The sequence below is a fragment of the Balaenoptera acutorostrata genome, chromosome 15 (assembly GCF_949987535.1).
Source record: "Balaenoptera acutorostrata chromosome 15, mBalAcu1.1, whole genome shotgun sequence".
Taxonomy (NCBI): domain Eukaryota; kingdom Metazoa; phylum Chordata; class Mammalia; order Artiodactyla; family Balaenopteridae; genus Balaenoptera; species Balaenoptera acutorostrata.
The window spans coordinates 18989016-19011492 of record NC_080078.1 but is presented as its reverse complement, the minus strand read 5'-3'; the positions used below and the strand labels follow the sequence as shown (position 1 = coordinate 19011492).

General features: G+C 40.9%; 1 protein-coding gene across 1 annotated transcript in view; it reads left to right on the top strand.

Annotated features, from left to right (window-relative positions):
- The window catches only part of HS3ST4 (heparan sulfate-glucosamine 3-sulfotransferase 4), a 420873-nt gene that overhangs the window by 300762 nt on the left and 97634 nt on the right, over window positions 1–22477 (top strand). The window lies entirely within an intron of this gene.

Sequence of the window (22477 nt, the reverse complement as noted above, 5' to 3'; positions counted from 1 at the left end):
GTTCACACCACTTGAAGGTGGCAGAGGTGGGATCTCCCCCCAGGGTTTGGACTCTGAAGCTTGGGTCCTTAACGGCCACATGCATTTCTCCTCCCTAAACTTCATGGCTGGAAGGGAAAGAAGACCCTGTTTGAAACCCCTGGCCAAATATCTGCCTTGACCGAGGCTCCCCCGCCACCCCGCCCTGTGACAGTGCCTTTTTTTTTTATAAATTTACTTATTTATTTATATTTATTTTTGGCTGTTTTGGGTCTTCGTTTCTGTGCGAGGGCTTTCTCTAGTTGCGGCGAGTGGGGGCCACTCTTCATCGCGGTGCGCGGGCCTCTCACTATCGCGGCCTCTCTTGTTGCGGAGCACAGGCTCCAGACGCGCAGGCTCAGTAGTTGTGGCTCACGGGCCCAGCTGCTCCGCGGCATGTGGGATCCTCCCAGGCCAGGGCTCGAACCCATGTTCCCCGCACCGGCAGGCAGACTCCCAACCACTGCGCCACCAGGGAAGCCCAGACAGTGCCTTTTTGTGAAACAGACCTACAGCAACCTTGAGGAGGTTGTAGGAGAAACTCAGGATCTGCAAGATTGAATTTTAACCCGTGCCTCCAAGTGGCTTAAGTTGACCAGCATGGCCAGGCTGCCGGCTTCGCCTCCACGCCCGTCCTCCATGAGCAGAGTGGCGGCAGCTGGGCCGGTTCACGTCCTATTAACCTTGTCTGTTGGAATGACACCTGGCTGTGCTGAAGCCTTGGTTCCTGTAATTAGGAATGTAAACAACTCTGGCTTCCTTCCATCAGCGCTGGCTCTGTGCCTGCCTCCGATCCCCACCATCCTAGGCTGTGTCTCCGGAAACAGACGCCCCCTACCCCAAGCGGAGGCCAGTGGGACTGCGGATGCTTTTTAGTCTGGAGTCTAACACTGACTTGTTGATCACCTACCCTGAACCAGAGACTTTCTAATGCATGACCTCATTTAAACTCATGGTGACCTCATCTGGGTTGTTTATTCCCATTTTACAGATAAGAACATGGAGTTTTGGAGAGAGTGAATATATGGTCTCAGGTGACACAGCTACCTAGTCTCTCGGATGTTTTTTCTTTTTAATCATTGAAAGTCCATACTATAGTTCATTCTTGGTATTGTACATTCTGTGGGTTTGGACAAATTTATAATGACATACATCAACCGTTGTAGTATTGTACAGAATAGTTTCACTGCCCTAAAAATCCTCTGTACTCTGCCTAGTCATCTCCTTCCCCTTCCCCCATCCCCAGCCCCAGCAATCACTGATCTTTTTACTGTCTCCATAGTTTTGCCTTTACCAGAATGTCATGTAGTTGGAATCATACAATAGGTAGCCTTTGTCAGATTTGCTTTGTTCACTTAGTAATATGCATTTAAGGTTCTTCCGTGTCTTTTCATGGCTTGATAGCTCATTTCTTTTTAGTACTAAATAATATTCCATTGTCTGTATGTACCATAACTTATTTATCCATTCACCTACTGGGGGAATGGATCTTGGTGGCTTCCAACTTTTGGCAGTTATGACTAAATCTGCAATAAACATCTGTGTGCAGGTTTTTGTGTAGATATAAGTTTTCAACTCATTTGGGAAAGTACTCAGGAGTGTGACTGCTCGATTGTGTGGTAAAGAGCAAGTTTAGTTTTGTAAGAAGCTGTCAGAACTGTCTTCCGGAGTGGCTGTACCATTTCGCATTCCCACCAGCAAAGAATGAGGCTGTCTCTTGCTCCATATCCTGGTCAGCACTGCGTGTTGTCAGTGTTCTGGATTTTGGCCATTCTAAACAACTTTTGAACTCAGATGTTTTGGCTCTAAATCCAGTGAGCCCTCTAGTAGGATAATGCAATCTGATGGGACCAGTGTGAAGATGAAATTACATCACACAAGTATTATGATAATGATAATACCTAGCATTTGGCACGTGCCAGTCACTGCGCTAAGTGACTTAGGTGGATTTAATCCTCACAGTAACCTCATGACTCAGGTGCTATTCTTAGCTCCATTTTGCAGATAAAGAAACAGCAGATCTGAGAGAGAAAGTGTTGTGCTCATGGTTATGTCGGGAGTGGCAGAGGCAGATTCAAACCCAAATCTGCCTGACTCTGGGGCCAGTGCCTTTAACCACTGTGATACACCCATTGCCTCATATATAATAGATGTTCAGTAAAAATGTCGTCCTGCCTCTGGCACATAATAGCAGGGCAGTTGCTCTTCATTTCAGCAAAGGATCCATTATGATGCTACTGGGTCTCCGTAAAGCCTTGTAAGTTTTCCTGTAAGGCCCGGCAGTCATCTCACCCACACACGTCCACAGAACTGTGTCCGTGCCTGTGGAGAATACGAGAACCTAAAGCGTCCTCCTCCTCATTATGGCCTCAGCGTGCTCTCTGAATCCTCATCAATAACATTGATACCAACTAATTTAAACCCACTGAACCAGTGAGCTCGGGTTGCAGATGTGTTTATGAGCAGGATACTAAGTAGATATTTTAACTAAGTGGAACATTTCTTGCTTCAATTAATGCAAAAGGTAGCAACTCAAAGGAAATATTAGGGGCATTAAGTTTTATATTGGTGCCATTTATTATATCTGATATTTAACACTTTTAATCACTTTATTTCTGTGTTGACAGCTACTGAGAAAAAAAAAAAAGAGCTTTCTGTGGTGATTGTGACCCAGGAATTATTGTCAAGCTGAGACAGATTATTATTAACCCTTGAGTTGTCATGGTCTCCTGAAGAAATGGTGAGGATTTTATTAGTTTTATTAATGGCATTCAGGGAGATCAAGTTAGTGATTAGCAAAGAATGACTCCATAAGAAACAAATTTCTTGGAAAGGGTAAATGAAGTAGAAGGGAATTAACATTTATGGAGCACCTAGTGTGTGCCAGACGTGATGGGCTATCTACAACCTGGAGTTAAACCACCAAGCAATCCTATGATTCTGGCTGCAATGATGTCCATTACACAGATGAGAAAACGGAAAGGCTGAGATCATTCATTCATCAAAACTTTCGCACTGTGCTAGTTCACCCGGAGGATCCGATGGTGAATACTATGGCATACTCCCTGCCTCCTGGGGTTTCTATCCTGGTGGGAGACCTAGATATTTATCTTCCGATTATGATTATTATAGGGAGACAAGTGCTGGGGCAAGGAAAGAATGGAGGTGCTTTGAGAATCTGATTAAGGCGAACTTGATTTAGACCTTAGTCAAGGAAGTCAAGGTAGGCTTCCTGGAGGAAGTGATGTCTAAACTGAGATCTAGATATGACCAGGGCTAATCCAGGCAAAGGGGAGGGGGTGGTGAAGAGGGGTGGAAGAGTGTTCCAGGTAGAGGAATATGTATCAAGGCACAGAGGTAGGGAAAAGCCACTAACTTCCCAAGGATCATACTCCAGTATGTGACAAAGCTAATATTTGAATCCAGGATTGTCTGACTCTTTACGCTGAAACCCACAAAAGGGAATCTGTCATCTTCTTAGCCACATAATCTTCAAAGGAAACATCCAAGTCGTTTGAGGTATGTTGGGAGCTCCCAATTAGAACCATAGCAGTCTGACAGTGACACCCATAGCCCCAGATTAGAGCCAGCATCTTGGGATGGGACTTTGAGGCTAGGGGTGAGAAACGTTCTTGGTTTCCTTCATGGCTTCTCACAGTAGGGATACAAGGCTTCAAGTTGATGTCTCTGTAAATTTTAGGTTGTAAGGAAGAGAAACCGCCGGGCACGCTGGCTCAGGTACTTGCAAGGTGCAGGGGTAATTTTACTTCAGGTTCAGCGTGACTGAGGATAAAGCTGAGCCATGAGGACGTTGTTCTTTCTGCACTGCTCAGCTACGTCCTGCACTCTGTGCGGCCCATTCCCAGGCAGGCCGTCCCCTTTGGGGTGGATAGATGGCTGCCGCCAGTGGGAAACTTCTTACCTTCTGTTTTAATCGAGGTAGGTGGGTGTGGGATGAGTGGGGATGAGAAATCGAACTCTCTGTGAGCTCCAACGGAAGCCCTGCAATCTGAAGTTGCAGCTCCGATTGGCCCGGCTTGGGTCATCTGACCACCTTGGAGCCAATCACTGCTGGGAAGGGAATGTGATAACCTGATTGGCTGAGGCATAGGTTAGGTGCCCCGCCCAGAGCTGAGATGCGAGGGAGTGTGGTTGGGTCGTTTCCCAAGGGAAGGATGGGCTGGTTACTGGAATAACGCCGGGTGGATCGTGCGCACCGTTGTGCTTTTACATCACACCCTAACGATGTTAGTTCTGTCTTGAAATCGCAATGACACCTAGAGGCAACCTTTGGAGGTTGCTGAGAACTAGCCACAGCTGTTTTAGAGGCAGTGTGGGGCAAAGTAAGTGTGCTTTAGAAACCAAAACTTGGAGTTCCCGTTTCAGCTGCACTTGGACCTACTGTGAGACCATCCTTTAGCCACTCCAGGCCTCGGCTTCCCAGTTTGTAAAATGGGACTGTTAATACCGAGCTTACAGTGTTACTGTTAGGATAAATGAGATACTGAATATAAAATACCTAGTTCTTGGAACATACTATGCATTCAGTAAATATCAGGTACAGATCCAGGTAGTTGTCTGGCTTTAGAATCTCTCTATTCCTCTATGTTCGTTGTTTTACTTAACTCTCTTAGCTTTATAATATATTCCTCTTTTCCCTATTATGACCTTATCATGTTTTAATTTTTATTCTACGTAGTCTTGTTTGGTATTTTTAATCTTTTAGATTTATTTTTTCAATCTTATTATAACATTTATTCTCTTTATTTGCCCATTTTATCTTATTTACATTATCTACATATCTTACCGTTTCATGCAATATTGTAAAGACAATATAATATATGCTGTTTACTTATGAGTCACCACTTTTATCTTTACAATACTGCCTTTGAGCTAATGTCTTCTACTAGTAAATGCAATTAACTTGATCCTACTTATTTATTTTTTAACCAATATTCATTTCTTTAAATATGTTATTGTTTTTAATGCTGAGTCTAAAGACTCGCTATTATATGTTGTAATAAAGGCACTGGAAATCTAAACTGTACTCAAATACCCCAGCAAATTTAATAATATTACTTTATAGCCCTTTACAATTAAAAAAATAAAAGTACTTTAACAGCCAAGATCTTATTTTCATTTTACAAAATCTTGCCATCTTGCCTAAAATCACACAACTGAATGGTGAAACCAGAATTACCTTTCTGTTCTTTTTTTTTTAAAGTGTCCATGACCTTTATTTATTTATTTATTTATGGCTGTGTTGGGTCTTCGTTTCTGTGCGAGGGCTTTCTCTAGTTGCAGCAAGTGGGGGCCACTCTTCATCGCGGTGCGCGGGCCTCTCACTATCGCGGCCTCTCTTGTTGCGGAGCACAGGCTCCAGACACGCAGGCTCAGCAATTGTGGCTCACGCGCCTAGTCGCTCCGCGGCATGTGGGATCTTCCCAGACCAGGGCTCAAACCCGTGTCCCCTGCATTGGCAGACAGATTCTTAACCACTGCGCCACCGGAGAAGCCCCCCTTTCTGCTCTTTTTACTCAGAGTCCATTGTTCTTTCCTCTTCAACATGTGCTTTTTTCCCAAGTAACAGCCAAATCGTTGGTAACCAGACTTCATTGTTTTTTTTCAATACAATTTAAATCCCATTAACATCAACTTTCCCAGAATGTTCTTCCTTAATCCCATTCATCAAAGACAGTGTAGTTTTCACAGCAGGCTAAGGATGTGTCAGGTATCACAAGAGATTCTTTGGTGAAGTGTACTATTTTTCTCCAGCTAATAAATAGTGCTTTTCTAGGAAGCGTGGTGTTGTGGAAAGATTATGACCTTTGGAGTCAGAAAGAAAGCCATTTATATCTTGCCTGTATCACTTCTTAGCTCTGTGGTGACTCAATTAATCAAGACGTATTCTGTGCAGGGGACAGCAGCCCAACGTGAAGTGATTTAAGTAAATAGAGGAATCTATTGGTCTATGTACCTGCAAAATTCAAAAGCAGCATTTGCTTCAGGTATAGCTAGATCCAGGGGCTCAAACTGTACAATCAAGAGTCTGTCTCTTGCCCTAGTTCTTGAAAAAGCCTTCATCTGTCGAGCTCAGTTCTTAGATTGGCTCTGTCCACAGGGCAGCTCAGGCCTCCAGTTTACCAGCTCAACTACCGGACTGGAAAAAAACTTATGTTTTTCAACAGTTACAACAAAATTTAAAAATTTGCACTAATACGACTGACCAGAGTCCCATGCCTAGCCCAATCACTGTGGTGAGAGGATGAAACAAAGTGGTTGTCTATGCCTCAGCCATGTGCCCATCCCTGGATACACAAGGACTGAGAATGGGGGTGGATGATTTCTCAAAGAGAAATCAGAGTGCTGAAACGAGGGAACAGGCGGGAAAATACATCAGGATACTTACCACAGTGACCTTGAGCAAGTTATTTCAACTTGCTGAGTGGTAATCTCCTCATTTATAAGACAGGGATAATGACACAAACTTTTTTTTTTGTTTGGTTGGTTTTTTTCTGATATTGAAAGTATTTTGCACATAGTAGGTGAACAGTAAATGTGAATTTTTCTCTCTTCTTCTGATGCTCCCACTTCCATTTTCCCTAGACTCTACCAGGATTATGTATTCAAAAAGTGCCTGTCACCTTGCTAAGAAGCACCTTTGCTTCAGTTGATTTGTTCCTTCTCCCTTTTAAAAAAAGGGTATATTTGTAGATAAGATGGACCAGGAGATAATCAGTATAAATAATGATACAGGAAATTTTTTCCTTGGCTGAGAACTAGCAAAGAAATGTGATCAGAGCCCAGATAAAATTTGGGACCAAAGCCTTCTAATTATTAGTTATAGCAATTCTCTGCAGACATTGGTGGTGACAACACTATCCCCTGATACCTTCATAGATTCTAAGAATCCTCTATTTGTTATGTGATTGCTTTGCATCCATCCTCCTCCACCAGAGGATAACTGAGGGCAAGATAAAGTGTTAGGAGAGAGTTTTATAGCTTGTGGGTATTTTGTGTGGTTTAAATAGGCATATTTAAAATGTGGAGATATGCATATAATTTTTAATCATAACCTAGGATTTAACTGTATTATTATTATTTCTTTACATTAAAATTTTTAATCTATCAAAAATTTAATATACAGTATAAGATAATGGGTTCCATTTTCTTCCAGATAATAAGCAGTTATGCCAGCACTATTTATTAAATAAAATTATGTTTTTGTTACTGGAGATATATATATATATAGTCTCAGGGCTCATTACTGCCACCCCCCCCCATCTATTTATTTATTTGTTTCAATACCACATTGTTTTGATTATGGTAATTTCATAGTATGTTTTAATAACTTGCAAGGCAAGTCATTTCTCACTATTCTTCTTGACATATTTTTGATTATTCTGGGAAATTTATTCTTCCATGTAAAAACTAATATCCTTTTATAAAATTAACAAAAATTTGGTATCCAATTGAAATTACATTGAATTAATAAGGTAATTTTCAAATAACTGATATAATATATTGTCATCCCATCCGTGGACATACTGTATCTTCCCACTTATTGATACGTAGATTTGATATTCTTAAATACAGTTTTATAGATTTCTTCAGATAAGTCTCATATTCTTTGGGTTTAATGCATTTCTAAGTATTTCTTTTATCATGTTTATGAACTTTCTTTCCATTTTCATTTCTAGTTAGTGAGTACTTGATTTAGAAAATGTACTGATTTTATGTATTTATCTTCCATCCAGCCACTTTGTCAAACCAAAATGGTTTATCTAGATAATCATATCAGCAAAGAGGAAAAAAATGTTCTCTTCTTATCCAATAGTTCAGAAATTAATTTATTTTTCTTGCCTTATTGTATTCTTAAAACCTCCAGGAAAATGCAAAATAATACTAGCGATGCAGGTCATCCTTACCTTGTCTTGATTTCAGTGAAATGGTTTTTGAGAGTTTAAAGAGGGCAGTCATGGTCTCTGTGTGTCCTTTGAATTTCAAAATCAAGAGTTCCTTTAATCATTTCTCATATGGCATGCTGAACTAGCCATAAATCTTTTGGTGGTGAATGGCAGAAACTGAACTCAAACTAGTTAAAGAGCATTGTAGATGCACATAACCGAAAAGTTTGTACTGACTGGACCAAGGTTCTCACTAATGGCATCAGGAACCTGTCTCTTTCCATCTCTTATCTACGATGCTTTCTCCACCGGCTTCGTGATCACAGTGTCCCTAGTAGCCCCAGACTTATGTCCTCTCAACTCAGCAATCCCAGCAAGAAGTGAATATTTTTCTAATAGTTCCAACTCAATTCTTGACTTAACTTGGTGACCACGAGTGTAAAAACTAATCAGTTCCTTTTTTTCCAAGAGGATAAGACTGTGGTTGGGCATGCCTGGATCATGTATCCACTGCTCTGGATGATTTTAAGCCCCAACATGGGCTAAGGATGGTGTGTGTATGTGTGTGTGGAGGGGGATAATGGTGAATGCTTCCGCAAGAAGAGATGAATTATTTTTCCCCAAAGAATGAGAAAAAGCAGAACAATAGATTCCATCAAGTGACTCCTAATTATCCTAGTCTTCTTCTGGATATGTTCTCTCTTTTTTAAAAAAAGTTGATATTCCTTTAAAACTGAGCACTATATCCAAGTGTACTGACTTGTACTGTAGATGGAGACTGTCATCTTCTTCTTTCTAGGTAGTATACTTCTGCAACATAACCTGAGGTTACTTCACGTTTTTGCTACGCACATCATATTTCTGAGTTATAATGAGTTAGTGTTGCATAACTGATATCACAGGTGTGACTACTTTCTGGCTGATCTACCAAAGTTCAGTACCATATCCAGGTATTTTTAGAAATTGGCTCCACGACTCCAGTTTATCAGAATATTTTTCATTCCTGGTCCTGACGTTTAATCCTTTTTTTTTTCACTCTTCCCAGGCTTGTGCCATTTGATGAATATTTATTTCCTCCATATGTTCATAATCCAAGTCTTTCTCCCCAGATTCCCATTGTCTGGGATGAACTTCCTGCCCTCGTCCATTTGATGGACAACAGCAGGAAGTTCAAGCTTTGAGAACTAGCAAAAGGCTCCTGCCGAAGTGCCCTGATAAGTTTTTAAGATTTCTCTCTGAGCACCTATCACATTATGCTTCTAACAGGGTGCTCTATAACAGGTTAAATGGCACAAGATTTTTTTTTTCTTGAAGTTTTGATATAATTCACTTCTGAAGCTTTCTGAGCATATATTTCTTTCTTGCATAATGGAATTGCCTCTGCATCTGAGACTGTTTCTCCATTCTTATTTCAATATTGTTAACTGACGTTTTTCTCTTCTTCTCTTGATTAGGTGAGCAGGTGGTTTTTCAGAAAACCACGTTTGGGATTGTATTCATCATTTCAAGTATTTTTCTTCTACTCTGTAATCTAGTAATTTCTGCTTTTATCTTTTTAAATTGCTGCCATCTGTTTTTCTTGCACGTATCTTGTTCTTTTTTCTAGATCCTTAAGTATAATTTATTTTCATTTGTGTAGCTTAAAATTTGTACCATTTAGAACTATGAGTTTTCCTCTGATAACTACTTTAGACACATCCTAAGGGCTCTCAAAAATTCATATTGAACTTTCAATTTGAAATATAATTTTAAATAGTTATGTACTCATCTCTTCTATCAGACTACTCATGAGCAGTATTGAACAGTCAGTACAGCAATAGGTGAACACAGAATCTAAGAAATGCTGATCTAGTCTGTAGATAAATGTACACAATGTTGAAAAGTAAATGTATGTATTATTGCCCAATCTGTTATCATGCTGGACATCAGCAGCACAGACTAGTGTGAAAAAGGTGACAAAGTCAGGCTGACGCAGTTTGCAAGATACAGACACCCACTTTTAGCTTAAACAACACAGGAAATTACCAGCTCAAGTAACTGAAAAGTCCTGGGTAATGAAGGCTTCAGGCATGGCAGGAATCAGGTGCTTAAATGAGGCCATCACATATATCTTTCTGTCTTTTTCTTTCTCATATGCTCACTTCAAGTTACAGCTACATTTTCCCTCATTCTCAGGAAGGATCTCTCTACATTGTGATAATTTGCTCTTCCTCCACAGATCCAAACATATGCGCTCTCATAATTCACAAAACTCAAAGAAAAGAGATGTCCTAAGGGGTCCAGAGAAAGTCCAGGATGGCCTCACTTGGGATATGTGTGCATCCTTTTTTTTAAAATTGAAGTATAGTTAATTTACAATGTTGTGTTAGTTTCTGGTGGTCAGCAAAGTGATTCAGTATTATATGTATATATTTTTTTCCATATTCTTTTCCATTATGGTTTATCACAAGATATTGAATATAGTTCCCTGTGCTATATGGCAGGACCTTGTTGTTTATCCATTCTATATATAATAGCTTGCATCTGCTAAGCCCAAATTCCCAATCCTTCCCTCCCCCACCCCTCTTCCCCTTGGCAACACAAATCTGTTCTCCATGTCTGTGAGTCTGTTTTTGTTTTGTAGGTAAGTTCATTTGTGTTATATTTTAGATTCCACATATAAGTGATATCATATGGTATTTGTTGTTCTCTTTCTGACTTACTTCGCTTACTATGATAATTTCTAGGTCCATCCATGTAGCTGCAAATGGCATTATTTCATTCTTTTTATGGCTGAGTAGTATTCCATTGTATATATATACTACATCTTCTTTATCCATTCATCTGTCAATGGACATTTAGGTTGTTTCCATGTCTTGGCTATTGTAAATAGTGCTGCTATGAACATTGGGGTGCATGTATCTTTTTGAATTAGAGTTTTGTCCAGATATATGCCCAGGAGTGGGATTGCTTGATCATATGGCAATTCTATTTTTAGTTTTTGAGGAACCTCCATACTGTTCTCCCAAGTGATATGTGCCCATCCTTGATTGCATTTCTGTGCCTAAGGAGAGGAGGGACCTTGTTGGCCATTCCTGGTCCCAGATGATATCTCTGGGACAAGAGAGGTGGGATCTACCCTATGAAAACCAAGAGGATTGAGCAGCGTTCATAAGGAATTTGGGGAGGGCATTCCGCAAAGGAATGGATGATGGGTGGGTAAACAAGTTCTCCAAAGGCTGGTCTCTGGGAGGTCAGGCAGGCAGGGTTCAATGGGTGTGTGGACTCTAGGGAGAGTCAAAATGTAAAGACCCTGAATGCTACATTGGAAATATTTGGGCTTCCTAGACATATTACCCTGAGAAGGACAGGGTACACTTATGTGGTATTCAATGGGAGAGTGGTTAATTTGAATCTAATCATGAGGAAACATCAGACACACCCCCAAATAAGGGAAGTTCTGCTTAAAAGAAAAAAAGGGACTGTATTCTTCAAAACATGTCAGTGTAATAAAAGATAGAGAAAGGTTGTGGAAATGTTACAGATTAAAGGAGAAAGGAGACGTAACAACTAAATGCAATCTCTGAGGGAAGGAAAAAGCAATAAAGGACTCGATTGGGTCAATTGACAATATTGGAATTCAGATGGTAGATTTGATAAAAATATTGAATCAGTGTTAAATTTAGTGAAGAGGATAAGTGTACTGTGGATATATAAAAACACCTCTTATTTTCAGATATAGACACTGAACTATTTAAAGGTAAAAGACCACGGTATGTACAATGTACTCTAAAACTGGTGTGGAAAATAACAGTCTGTGTGAATATTTACATAGAACAAATTATAAAGCACAAGAGACAAAAGGTTAACAATAGGTGAATCTGAGTACAGGTATTTTTTGTGCTGTTTTTATTGTTGCAACTTCTCTCTAAGTTTGAAATTAGTTCCAAATAAAAAGTCTAAAAAATATTGGGATTTATCTTTCTTTAGGCACTAACAAAGTAGTTGAGATTTTTCAACAAGCTTGTGATATAATATGTTTTAAAATCCATTTCGAAAGACGCTGCAATTAATATAAACTTGGCCCTGATTCATAATGTAATTGATTTTATCCTCTTCGCAAAGATATCCCACCATCCTCTTATTGGTTGTTTGAGGGCATTTTAAAGGGATTCGAGAAAGGGCTTCCTGACTGCTTGCACCTACTGTGCCATTGTTTCCAAGGCTCTAACGTGTTTTTTGAAGAGAGATTGTGCTGGTTACAGTGGGGAGGGCAGATTAGGATGGAAAGGACCTCGAGGTGAGGGGAGATTGAGGGCGCTATCGGCAATAGTTCAGACAAGAAATAATGAGGGGGGCTTCCCTGGTGGCGCAGTGGTTGAGAATCTGCCTGCCAATGCAGGGGACACGGGTTCGAGCCCTGGTCTGGGAGGATCCCACATGCCGCGGAGCAACTAAGCCCGTGTGCCACAACTACTGAGCCTGCACGTCTGGAGCCTGTGCTCCGCAACAAGAGAGGCCGCGACAGTGAGAGGCCCGCACACCGTGATGAAGAGTGGCCCCCGCTTGCCGCAACTAGAGAAAGCCCTCGCACAGAAACGAAGACCCAACACAGCCAAAAATAAATAAATAAATAAATAAAAATTAAAAAAAAAAAAGAAATAATGAGGGAAAAGAAGAGAGGATGTCTCTGAGGGATTTTTTTCCTTTTTCCTCTTTATTTATTTATTTTTTAATTGTATAGCTGATTTACAATATTGTGTTAGTTTCAGGTGTACAGCAAAGTGATTCAGTTATATATATGTGTGTGTATAAATCTATACATCTAAATTTATTATTTTTCCGATTCTTTTCCATTATAGGTTATTACAAGATATTGAATATAGTTCCCTGTGCTATACAGTAGGTCCTTGTTGGTTATCTATTTTATATGTAGTAGTGTATATATGTTAATCCCCCAATCCTAATTTATCCCTCTCCCCCCTTTCCCCTTTGGTAACCATAAGTTTGTCTTCTATGTCTGTGAGTCTATTTCTGCTTTGTAAATAAGTTCATTTGTATCATTTTAATTTAGATTTCACATAAAAGGGATATCATATGATATTTGTCTCTTTCTCTGACTTACTTCACTTAGTATGATAATCTCTAGGTCTTTCCTTGTTGCTGCAAATGGCATTATGTCATTTCTTTTTATGGCTGAGTAATATTCCATTTTATATATATATACATATATATATAGGACATCTTCTTTATCCATTCATCTGTCGATGGACATTTAGGTTGCTTCCGTGTCTTGGCTATTGTAAATAGTGCTGCTATGAACATAAATGTGCATGTATCTTTTGGAATTTTCTCCAGATATATGCCCAGGAGTGGGATTGCAGGATCATATGGTAATTCCAGTTTTAGTTTTTTAAGGAACCTCCTACTGTTCTGCATAGTGGCTATACCAATTTACATTCCCGCCAGCAGTGTAAAAGGGTTTCTTTTTCTCTGAGGGATATTTTAAGGGAGAGTTTACAGGACTTGGTAACTAATTGAACAAGGGATCCAAGGCAAGAAAGATGAAAAAGCCAAGTTGTCTGTTTTAGAGTCTTGAATGAATGAGAACACCATTAATAGAACTGAAATACAGGTAGAGGAGTAAGTGGATGGGGGTTCTGGCACAGCGTGGAAGAGACTGAGACAGTTTTGGTGTTGTTGCTTCTATGGGATTTCCAGGTGCACGTGTGTAGTAGGAAACTGGAATTATAGGTGTAGTGTTCAGAAGAGCCAAAACTCCCTATGAAGTTTGGGGACCATCAGTGTGTAGGTGGTCATTAAAGCCTTGGGAATGGCTGGGATTACTCAGGAAAAGTGGAGGCGTAAAAGCAGAGGGGGACTAACTTAGGAGCCTGTGAACGTTGTTTTTTAAGGATTACTCCAGAGCAGTTGGGACAGTAAATAGTCACCACTCTTAAAATGTATTTCATGAGGCCAAGTGGGACAGTAGGGCAAAGTTCTAGTTTGTTTATTATAGAGGAAGTAAGCTAGAAATAGTGGAAAGGGTTAAGAGGTAAATTCCTTGCTGACCAGAAATCTGAGTAGCTGAGAAATTCAGAGGAATGGTGGAAAAGTGGGGCTTAGATCTTAGGAAAAATCCAGAAAAAAGAGCTACTGAACATTTGGACTTTAGAAAGATTTGGATTATTCAGTGTTTCCAGAGAAAGGACTTTGGATTCCCAGATGCATCCTTAGAATTCCCTACTTGAAAACAATTCATAGGAGAAGGGTTTGTCAAGGCATTTTACACAAGTAGTGTTTACATGCTTGGCAGGCTCCCATCAGTAAAGATTTCTTTCTTGTTCCTATCAGACAAGACAGTACATTGGTTAAGTCTCTTTCAGATAGAAGGGACAGAAATCCAACTCCAACTGACTTCAATGAATTTATTGACTCACAGAAGTAACAACCAGGGATTATATACTCTAATGTTTTAAACTTGTAGGCTCTGGAACCATACCTCCTGAGTTAGCGTCTTTGACCTAGTTACTTAACTTGTCCAAATGATTTTCTTATCTGTAAAACAGAGATAATTATAGTTCCTTCATCACAGGGCTGTGGTGAGTGTTAATTGATTTAATATAAGTAAATCTCTTAGAAGCGGTGCTGACACATAATAATTGCTCACTGAGTGTTTGCTGATTTTATCCAGGGATAGTTGGCTTCAGGTATGGCTGGATCCTGGTGCTCAAACAAAGCCCATCATGAATCCGCCTCTCTCATTTTTTGGACCAGCTTCCCTACTGACTTTATTCTCAGGCAGTTTTTCCGCTGGGGAAAGATGACCACCAGAAACTACAGACTCGGATGCTGCCAGTTTAGCAATCCCAGCAGGAGGAATGTGTCTTTTGCTTAACATTTCCAGCAGAAGTTCCAAGGGTGACTTTCACTGGAACAACTAGGTAGTATGGCCATTCCTGAACGGATTGCTATGGACAGTGGGATGAACTGCACTGATTGTGTCCCCCTTCTGAAGTCACAGACTGTGTTTGTTTCCGTTTCTTTTGTGTTGGAGGTATTTTCAGCTTGACCTTGGACAGGGGTTTTGGAGTGAGGTGAGGGAGTTGCCTGGCAGTGCAATGTAGGATGAGTAGACTTTCAACTGACAACGCTGTATGTAGCTCCATGCCCTGTGCCCACCCCTTCTGCCTGGAACCTCCAAGCTCTGGCCCTTCCATGCTTCTTTGGAACACGTTTTCTTGCTTCTATTTGATGCCTGTCCGTGTGGGTGCTTAGTTCCAGTTTTTTTCCATCCTGCCAAGTCAGTTTCCTCATCTACTTTTGTCCCAGTCCAGTTCTTTTTGTCCATATATATTTCTCTACATGTTTAACAAACCTAGAAATTAGAGTTTAACATGTATTTACTAACATTTTAATGATCTTTCTGGAGGGAAAGGAGGTAAATGCACACATTCACTCCACTTTGTAATCCTGAGTCCCCACAGAAGGTTGTTTTTGGTTTTTTTTTTTAAAGACAGGGCTTCTTGCCATCCTGACAAATAAGTTTCTTTAGTATAACAAATTTCTATCAGTAAGGTGTGCTGGATAAATAGGAGATACTGTGGATCATGTGTACTTCCCGGAGCTGTAAGTACACTTCTTTCTCTACCATTGATCTGTCACACACCAGAGTCATATGTTAAGAGCAGCTGATAAATAACACTGGTTATTAAGTACTTTACAAGGATGCTGTGGTAAGGACAGCATTTGGTAGAGAGATATTTACAAGGGCTAAGATCATGTGTCCAATCCTGTCAATCAGAAATTAAGGTAAAAGAGCCCACAAATGGAATCTGTGGGAAAACACAACCCAAGAAGTAGACACTTAACTTCTATGGGCACTTCTAGAAGCAGGCATTTCTTGAGACAGCTTATGGCCAATGTCTCTGTGTTACCCGTATGGAATAGTGTCCTCTACATGCAAACACGCCACACTAGCATATGGGATATGAAGGTCACTAAGACAAAGCATTCACTGGGGCTTGGTTTCCCACTGAGGAGATTTAACTCATTTTGGTAAAATGTGATGGCTGCCAAAACGATAGAATATAGGATATGGCACTTGGCACCTGATGCAGAATAAATTAAAATGCCTATTCAAAGTGATTTCGTGATTACATTTTTTTCAGATGCCTCGGTCTGTTGTTTACACCTAAACAAGGAAAATATTTCTGCAGTTTTTTTTGCCTATAACCATCGGATCAGTGCCTGTGGTTTATGTTCAAAGTTAACCCATTTTTATTATAACGCCTGTGGTTTTTGTATTTGTTGTTTAATATCCTAGTTCGTCTTCCCCTTTAATGTTCTTTCTTTCAAGCATAAAATTTCCTTGTCTATGCTGAAATAACATTTTAAAGAAAAAGGATTCCCTTCTGAATGGACATTTTTAGGGCTAAAAGCAAAGATCATGTTAAGGGGAATGCAAAACTATTTTCTAGGTTTGTCCTGGAGCTGGTTAAGACCCACGCTGGGAAGAAGTGCTCAGGGTGGTTTGGGAAATCGGTGGAACAGTGGAAAAGTGAAATTTCTTAATAATACAGCCCATCCTGAAAACTAAGGTGACTTTGTTGTTACTCAACAATATAATGAGTTTTATTTTGAGTGATGCTAGATTTAATGGCCAAATCAATATGTGTATTTAGCGTTGGGCTTTTATTTCTGCGCTAAGTGACAGGAGATAAGCAGCCTTAGAGTGTGTTAATTGGTTTGTGTTTAGCATTTATGCTAATCAGCAGTAGCAGAGGTGCCCTGGGCCACTTCAGGTCTGGTAATGGGGTTTATCTAAACCAGGCTTTGTTTACATTATTGACTGCAGTTGAATTGCTTCTGTTTCTTATACATTTGAACATTAAGCTGGATTTGCAAGTGTAACTCAAGACCTTCAGCATTAGTAAGAATTAGCCTGGGTCTGGAACAAGGCAAACCAAATGAAAAGCAAGTAAATATCATGCCATCCCTGCCGTAGGATAGCTGTGAGGGATGATGAAACCTGGAGAAGACTTAACTGGGTAAAGAAACCTTTAAATCAGAGATCAGAGCTTGAGGGACCACAGGTTAAATCAGGATTTCTCAACTTTGTCACTATGGCCATATGGGGCTGGATAATTCTTTGGATGGGGGGCTGCCTTATGAATGGTAGGATATTTCCAAGCATCCCTTGCCTCTATCCACCAGAATAGAGTAGCTTTCCTCGCCCCCGGTTGTGACAACTCAGTGTCTCCAGACATTGACAAATGTCTCCTGGGAGCCAAAATCACACCTGGTTGAGAACCACTGGGTTAAATGAGGCTTCAGTACAGCTTTGGTTCCTGCAGAGACTGGGTATCTGGCTGTCTGTCTGTCTATCTATCTATCCATCTATCTATCTATCTATCTATCTATCTTAGATGCTAGCATTTTAACAGCTCAGAGATTTTATATTATTATTTGCATTTGAGGATTCTCTTGAAATATGGGGAGATCTGTCCTCAGTGCCACATGGCAATTACCAATCGTGGCCAGTTAGTAGCTGCCCCTTTTCAAAAAAGCATATGCTCACCAGGCCCCCTCTCTGCTTCTTCCAGGCTGCTTCTCCCCTCATTTGCCCTGCACAGGCCCGGGGAGGTATTTGCTTTTATAACTCCTGCTTTCAATTTTGCACAATCTGAAGCTTCTTTGTTAGCCTCGGGACGATTCTGGATCTGATGGAACTGGGTTCAGATCTTAGCTTGACTAGTTACCAGCTTTGGGACTTCTGTGTGGCTCAGTTTCCTTATCTGTTGTCTGCTGTAGGCTCTGCACACATCTGCAAAATGGGAATGTTTCCAGGTACAATTTAGGGATGTTGGGGAAGTAGAAGGGACAGTATCCAAAAGCACCCTAGAACTTAATAAAATGTTGCTCCCCTGTCCCATTTTTTCAAATCCTCCGGGGTGCCGCTCACAAGGTATGCAGGCTCACAAGACCAGGCCATTTCCTCTCTTTCTAATTTGCACTTTCAGGCAGTGAAGACCAGAGCTTCTATCCATCACATGACCATGTCCTTCAGGGACCTTACACTTTGTTTTCATGAACTATGAGTGGAAGTTGGGGTTTATGAAGCAATATCCAGGGAAACTGATTCACCACACTGTTTTTCTCTCTTTTCCCTCCAAGGATGTAAACTTTTAGGACCCAAGGCAGTTAGATATAGGGTCTCTGTTGAAAAAAAAAAAAAAAGACAGAAAAAATAAAAGGAAAAGAAAAGAAAAAGCAAGCAGGAAGTCAGGAATTTGGTACATGCCACAGAGTCAGAGTCAACTGGCATCTGTGAAGTACCTACTAAGTTCTAGTACCTTCCAGGTCCTGAGTAATTTCATATGCACCGTCTCACTTAGCTGCACCCGTGGATAGAATGCCAGTTCTTCCATCTTGTCTGATCGTCACAGAAGGTGGGAAAGTCCCCAGCTGGTCTTACTGGTGCATCACTGACCTTCATTCAGTTCCTTAAACTCATGGGGTCCTGTCCTGGGCTCTTTGCATGTGCTCCCTGCCTCACATGTTCTTCTCCCATCCTCCAAAGCCTTTACCTAGTCACTCTTTTTCTTCCTTCAGCGCTCTGCTCAACTGTGAATTCCTTGCGGGAAGTCACTTCTGATCAGCTGATTCTGTGAGTTTATTTTATAGCGAAATTTTATTTCATGTTCCTCATCTCAAAATATCTGTCACATTGTACATTTAAATGTATGTCTTTCCTTAATAAATATTTGTCTTTCCCAATAGACTATGACTTCTATGAGATTAAAGACTGCATATAACAACCTAAATGGGAAAAGAATTTGAAAAAGAATAGATAACATGTATATGTATAACTGAATCACTTTGCTGTACACCTGAAACTAACACAACATTGTTAATCAACTATACTCCAATATAAAATAAAAAGTGAAAAATAAAAAAAGACCGTATCTGATTTTGCACCATTCTATCCTCAGCTCCTAGCCTAGAGCTTGGAACATATTAGGTGCTCAGTAAATGTTTGTTAAGTGAATAAGTAAATAGTTTTGCTGCAGTAACAATCAACAGATATCAGTGGCTTAACACTGCAAAGGGGCCTTTCCCATTCAGCCATGCTTCATGTCCATTGCAGTCGGCTCCAGCCTGTGCCCCGTGGCATCCTTGTTCAGGTGTGTAAGCACATTGCAACCTCTGCCATCTGGAATGTTGCAGATGAAGGAAAATGACAGATGGTTCACGGGCTCTTACAGCCTTGCACCCAGAAGCAACGTATTTCACTTCTAATCACATTGTATTGGCTAAAGTAAGTCACACACTCTTGCCAAATGTCATTGGGACTGGGAAGTGCCTTTCTATGTTGCAAGAAGAATGCAGATATGGCCAAAAAAAAAAAAAGTCCAACTGTCTCAGCTATGAGACTGGTATAAACTGCAGCCACTGAACTTGGGGAATTAGCTCTGCAAATTCAGCTTTCCATTTTAGCTTAATTGATCCTAACAGCATGAGCTGTGGCTCTTGTCTTCTTAGGAAGCCCACATTATCATGCATTCATTTATGCAACTAACATTTTCAGAAGCTGCATTCTGGGCCAGGTGCGAGGCTGAGCAATAACAATCTAAAAATGAATAAGACATAGCCCCTGCCTTCAAGAGGGGCATAGACTAGTATGGGCAGGAGTTTTCAATATTTTTATAGTCTAAATGGCTTTACAAGGTGAAATCTGTAGTTTTTAAACACATTTATGTTTGCTAGGGTAGGGCTTTTAAATTGAGGTTCAAGGAAAACCTGGGAACCTGCAGGATATACTCTGGGACGTTTGTCATTTTCAACTGAGAAATACTGGTCCAGCGGGATATTTACATGGAATCAAATAAATGCAACAAAGTGTGGTAACTTCACAAAGACTCGTATAACCCTGTGGGGATGCTTAAGAGGGAGTAACTGATTCTGCCCGTGGGAACTCAGAGAAGTCTCCCCAGAGGAGGGATTTATCTGAATTGAGTGTTGAAGAGTAAGGCAGAATGACTGAGATAACTTATTGGAAAAGAAGGTGTGTTTGGGGAACTGATGGTCTGATTTCTTTTTATTTGTTTATTTATTTGTTTGTTTGTTTGTTTATGGCTGCGTTGGGTCTTCGTTGCTGTGTACGGGGCCTCTCCAGCTGCGGCGAGCAGGGGCCACTCTCTGCCGCGGTGCACGGGCCTCTCACTGCGGTGGCCTCTCCCTTTGCGGAGCACGGGCTCCAGGCATGCGGGCTTCAGTGATTGTGGCACGTGGGCTCAGTAGTTGTGGCCCGGAGGCTCTAGAACGCAGGCTCAGTAGTCGTGGCACACGGACCCAGCTGCTCCGTGGCATGTGGGATCCTCCCGGACCAGGGCTCCAACCCGCGTCCCCTGCATTGGCAGGCAGATTCCCAACCACTGCGCCACCAGGGAAGCCCCAATGGTCTGATTTCTATTCTGGGATTTACTATTTATTAGCTGTATGATATTACACAATTATCCTAATCTCCAGAAGCCTGAATTTCCTCTTCTATAAGATGGGATGCCAACAGTCCCTCTGGTTTTGAACGCTTATCGTCGTGCCCTACCCATACTACGTTCTCAGCTTTTAGTCCTGGCTAGGGAAGGAAAAAGGGTCCAAGCATGAATAGCAGCATGTGTAGTGGCATCAAGTGAAGACACAGTGTGGCATGGTTAGGAAACTGGAAGTAGTTTTGTGTGGCTAGAGACAGAGATTGCAAATTCAGATTCCTCCAGCCACCAGGCAGGTGAGATACATAAATGAAACCGGATAATAAAGATTGATGGGGTCTCTGGTACCCACCATTACTGGAGAGCCCCAGTATGACTTGAAAGCATTCCAATTTAACTGTTTAAAATACATGAACAGGGAGAGTAAAACATGACTTCTGGCTGGGTTTGGCTGGTGGACTGCCAATCACAATCTGGCAACAGGAGTGTGTGTGTGTGTGTGCATGCGCGTGTGTGTGTGTGCACACGGAGGAAACGCAGTTGGAAGGAGGCAATGTGGAGAGTATAATAGAAAGGGAAGCAAAATCCATGTTTTACTAATCTATTACAAATATTATCAGGGATATATGAGGTGGAGATCTAAGTTACAGAAATGAGGTGACAAGGTCTCCAGATTCTAGGCTTCTTTCCCCATGTATTACTCAAGCCAAGATGAATGAAAGCCACACCAGGGCCAAACAGCCCTTGCAATTTCTGGAAGAGATTGAGAGGGCTGTAAAGTTGGAGAACAGAATAGATTCTACACCTGAATAATCAATTGATGTCTCTCTGATGATTGTGAAGGAGATAGGTACAAATTCCAAATCAGTCTCAAGAATTAATCAAACAAGGCAACAGGGCCTTATGTCTCAGTAGATAAGCCAGCAGGGCTTGCAGACAATCCTATTTGACCATAAAACAAGGAGACAGAGATTAATGTCTTAACCTCCTCTCATGTGGCCCATGGAGAAAGGACTCCTGTCAAATGTATGAGCTTGAGGACCAGGGAGAGAAGAAATAATATGCAACAGTAGCAAAAAGGAAGGGAAGCTTTGTATCTCATCCAATGAGCCAAATTTTCGAATAAAGAGGGAAGATCAAAGGAGAAAAATCAAGATTTGGGCAGCTGAGAAAACCTGGTTAGCAAAGTCTCTTCTAAGCATAATTGAAGATTTCTTGAAATTTGTAATTCTACTACTGTAATTTTCTGTTTCTCAGAAGCCAGTAATATTTTCCCCATTGTTTATGAAAATGTCCAGATACACTAGCAATAAATTTCATACCACACAACCTCTGTTGACATATTGTTGTTGGGAAGACAAGCGGAAGACACATGAGGCAGTGAAATGCCATTTCAAGGTTTGAAATAGTGCATTATTATTTTGCACTTGTCTCTACGCCCACCCTCTAGCATGTATAGGGGCCGGGCCACATTCTTTATATTCTCAGTGCCTGTTCAAGGGCCGGCAATTCAGCAGGTGTTTGGTAAATGCTTATTGAATAAATATATCAGATGATAAATTCACAGGAAAGGTCCAAGTGTGTTTTGAGAGGTCAGAAAAAGGAGACCAGATCTTGGATTAGAGCTGTTGTTAAAATGTGCAGGACAGCTGAGTGGTTAGGGGCAGGGTACTCAAGAGATGACTGCCAGTTCCTATTCCTGGTTTTGCCACTTACAAGCTGCGTGAATTTCGGCAATTTCCTTAAGACTCTGGCCTCAATGTCCTCAGCTGTAAAAATGGTGAAGACAACATTATCGACCTCAAGAGGGTGTTGTGAGGATCAAATATGTTAATTCATATAAAATATATGGTAAGCACACAATCGAATTCAACCATTTTTATTCCCGGGGATGTTTTCCAGCAACATTCAGTGTGCATTTATGCAGAATCACCTAATGGATACTTACACTTTCATTTAAGAGCCGGGTGCTAAGCTCATTAATTTTGTAGGCTTTATTTTGGTTGTTCCTCAATAGCCAAGTTTTTCTATAGTTCAAATATGCCAAATTTGTGCCTACCTCAGGGCCTTTGCACAAGGTGT